Source organism: Rhipicephalus microplus, chromosome X (assembly GCF_043290135.1).
Source record: "Rhipicephalus microplus isolate Deutch F79 chromosome X, USDA_Rmic, whole genome shotgun sequence".
NCBI classification, from domain to species: domain Eukaryota; kingdom Metazoa; phylum Arthropoda; class Arachnida; order Ixodida; family Ixodidae; genus Rhipicephalus; species Rhipicephalus microplus.
Window position 1 is genome coordinate 124,424,439 of NC_134710.1, and position 4,310 is coordinate 124,428,748.

The following is a 4,310-nucleotide window of genomic DNA, read 5'->3' on the forward strand; positions in this document are numbered from 1 at the left end:
GCCGTAGTGGAGGATTCCGGAAATTTCTACCACCCGTGGTTCTTCAACGTGCACACGGGCCTACAGCATTTTCGCCTCCATTGAAAATGCAGCCACCGTAGCCGGGATTTGATCCCGCGACATGCGGGTCATTAGCCGAGTACCTTAGCCACTAGACCACCACGGTGGGGCCAGTTGTAGCCGATTGCCACTTTCATTAGCTCGCATGGTTTAGCATCGCTTCGAGGAAATGCATGAACGAGATGACTTCTGGTTAACACTGCGACTGCAAAACGCTTTCTGAGCTCGAGATGCAGTATCAATTTGCAGGCTGGCTTAATTTCTACCATAAACAAATAGGCAGTGCCTGCTTCAGATAGCAAACCTGTGACGACTCCTTCCCTTCGTGTCGTATGGCCGTCGTGGTATTTGTCGCCTCTATTGGTGATTAAGTTCATATCAATGCACGCATTTGCTTATTGACAATTAGGCGAGCAACAGAGAGCGTGGGAATGCTGCGGTATGATGATGTCGATTAGTTTCCTACCCGGCAAGCGTGGGCTTCTTTCGGTATACCAATTGTGTGCTGCCTTAGCGCAGTTGCCAGTGGATGCCTTATGCGTGCTCTCGCGTCGTTTATTCGGGCGCGAAATACATTACGGGCATCAGTGTTATTTTTCTCGCACGTGCCCGAACAAGGCTCCAGCGTAGAATTATGGATTAAGGTCGAAAGTCTGGAAGCTTAGCTGTACAGCAAACATGCCTGCCGGCGCCAGACGCCGTGACATTGGGATTATCACCACTTCTCATTACCGGGCCGAAGGCAAACAGAATGCGCATTACTTTGGCCACGAAGAATCAAGCTCTGGGCGCCACGATCGAGGCAACAAACAAAATGACATCTGCAGATCAGCGCTTGCTTGCGCAAAGGCGGAAAAAGTAATCTGTAATTGGAGATTATCGACGAAATATTTTTATTGCTCTATCGTCTACGTCTTGTACCATTAAGCCAAGCCCTGCCTTGCTCGTAAAGCTGCGACGAGGGTGCGTAACAAAATGTCAAAGTTTTGCGGGCTCTGAAACGCATCGTCTATGTAGACAAAGTATCCAGGAAAGGCTCACGTGATTGCCAGACCTGTGACAATGCGCGTTACAAGTTGCTAGAGTTACTGCCACCATGAGGTAGCATAGATGTGCGCATGTACGCCTAGCAACCACAGCTATGCGGTGAAGCCGCACTTCGTTTTTGCAGGTGGCATGCGCAGCATATTGACATAGTGACGAGCTAGTCCACTGCAGCCACTTCTTGAGAAAATAGAAAATTCGGGCCGGGAATCAGCTTCTTCGCAATGCATGGCTGCTAGCAACGTATGGAAGACACGCAATTTTGTTGCGTGGAAAGGTAGCAAATATACAGGGTGCCCCAGGTAACTTTAGTCGCAGTTTAAAAATATGCCGGCACACGCGATTACGACGCCACCAAACGCATGTGGCTCACCGTTGCCCGCAGTTAGTCAGACTATTTTCGTGTTTTCAAATATTGTTTAATTAGATATGTTTAATTAACTAACTTTTCATGAAACGAAGATAGATAAAAAAAACTTCTATGAGAAAGTTGTAGATCGGTTTGTAAAACGTCCGATTACACAGTTTTTAACTTTAAATCTGGTAAATATTTGTGTTTTTTTGCTAATTACGAGTGCCCGCGAAACACGAAAAATACCAAGTGACAAACCCGCTCGTGCGCCAGTGCGCACAATCATTCCGCAGTGCCCCCTAACGTTCCGCGTACGAGCGACCATATCATTTGCCCCATTGTGCTGCCTCAGCAGGGCCGCAACGATGGTGGTGGCTTTACGATGAACACGCCTTGCTATCGGCCACAAAAACGATAACCGCTGTGACTGCTTATCGCTGTCATGAACCGGTGCGAGGGAAGCGTGTCGTTCGTACTCGGAACGCTATAGGCAGCACTAGAATCATCGTGCGCACTGACGCGCGAGCGGGTTTGTCACGTGTTTTTTTTATTTCGCGGGCAATTGTAATTAGCAGAAAAGCACTAATACTTAACAGATATAAAGTTCAAAACTATCTATATGGAGGTTTTGCAAAAAGATCTACAACTTTCTCATTGAAAATTTTTATCCATCTTCGTTACTTCAAAAGTTAGTTAATTAAAGAGATCTAATTAAAACTATTTTAAAACACAAATAAATATCTGACTAACTAAAGGCAACGGTCAGCAACAAGCATTCGGTTGCGTCATCATTGCGTGTGTCGTTGTATTTTTAAACTCTGGCTAAATATAGCTGGGACACCCTGTATAAACTCTATCGGTTTTCACTGCTTTAAAAATTAGGGGACCCTAAAGCTTCGCCTTTAGTAGTTGAACGCAATAGCGACATTCTGTTCGTAGTGCGTACTTCAAACACTTAGTGAATGATTTTTTTTTTTTTTGAATTCGCTATGCACCCACTACGTGGCCTCAAGGAAATAGACCCAGTATCATGTGTGCCTTTTGTAGTGGGGTACCGGCTTTAAACCACTGAGCCATTAGGATAATCACATATTCTGATGCCCGTTGGCAATGGACGCTTTAACCGCGCATTAATAATGCAATATTTCATGTTGCAGCGTGAAGCATGCATGCAGGACGCATGTGTTTGTGAAGCATGAAAGCTACTTTCACCGCATTTCCAAGCAGAGAAAGTTCTTTTCACTTTTTTTTTTTCACAAGCAGAGGCGTGGCCGTGCTGTAGAACATCCGTTTGCCACGTAAACAACCCGGGTTCGATAATTACTCGAACACAAACAACCCTGGTTCGGTCCTCACTGTGTTGGTAGTTTTTTTATCATTTATTTATTTTATTTGCATCGTTCTCTATTTTTCGGTCTCGCTTACGATGGTGATTTTTCGCTCACAACCGACGAAGCTCACGCCGACTCTATAATTTCTGCGAAACGACCTTTTTAACGCTATCGCGTTAGAACCGTGTCCCTCCGCCGAGCTCGTTGCTTTCTGGGACTCAATGAAAAAGGAGCACGGTGCTGCGAACGGCTGTTCAACGACACTTGGAGCGCAGACTTTCTCGATCCGCACGCAGTTGTCCACTACAAGAGAGATGCTTGCAGTCATTACCATCCCTCTTCAAGTGCAAACCGATTACGCCACCTGTTGCGCCATCCCGAATCTTAAATTGCTCAAGCCTAATCATCTGTATTTCACTTTTATTAGTAGTGCCAACTGCAGACAACTAGTTTTGGGAGAACAAGCGTCTACGTTTTGCACGACTCCGCACGCACCAGGCGTTGTTGTTTTCAAACACAGCTGCTGCACTGCGACGCGTCGTTTCAGCAAAGGTCGGTAGCGGTCAAAGTGAAGGGCCTCGGCACCCCGTCCCGCGGCCGAGCGCAGCCCGGAAGGGAACCCTTCGGCAGCGGAGAAGAGAGCTGCGGGCCGCCTTCACATGCCATCCTCCCGTTTGGCCTCCCGTTTCGCTTGGTGTCTTGACGCGTTGTTTTGCTTCTTGGCAGAGTCCATACTGGTCGCCATAGCAACCAAACTGTCGATGTGGGCGCTTCATTTCCTCCCCCTTCTCTTCTCGTTTTTTTTTTTTTTGTATTCTTCTGTCGGAAGTCGCAGGCAGACGACGGAAAGACCGAAAAACAAATCGATAATTTCCGGTACTTTACTTTCGTTGCTTTTCTCGCATTGACATCTGACTTGGTGCTCTTTTTGTAGGCCTAGCAGGCACATTCAGCCACGCCACTCTTCTCCTTCGACCATCTTTTACGCCGCCAGCGTCGAGAACTAACCGAACTGTGGCAGAAATGCAGTGCTCATTAAGGCGAACTCTCCATTCAGGCGACGCAAGCTCCGCGTATCGAGTAGTGGCCCTCTCGTCCTCCGTGAGCTGCCGTTGCCTGCCTTACCTGCACGGAAGAAGAAAAAAAAAAGCGCTCTCCCCCAACCGCCACTTCCTCGTGTCTCGCCTACACCTTGTCCGGAGTGCTGCGTAACCTCCTTCCCCCTCACCACATCCTCTATCGACGCACAGGTTCTCGGTTATCTGGCCGGCTTTCCTCCGCCGAGATATACGTCGCTCGTCACGCCCGAAAATTATAAATTTGCTTGTGTTTCAAATGTAACTGATTACGCTTTTCTTCACCTGGCCACGAGTTTCAGCTTAACTGTTTTGTTTGGAGCGTGCAGTTGTTACCGTGTGAAACGAAAAATCTGAAGCACACATAATTAATCTACGCTTACCGTATTGGTATCAGGTGCATCTAAGTACTTACGCCCTAACACACGGCTGCACGCGCGCACATGC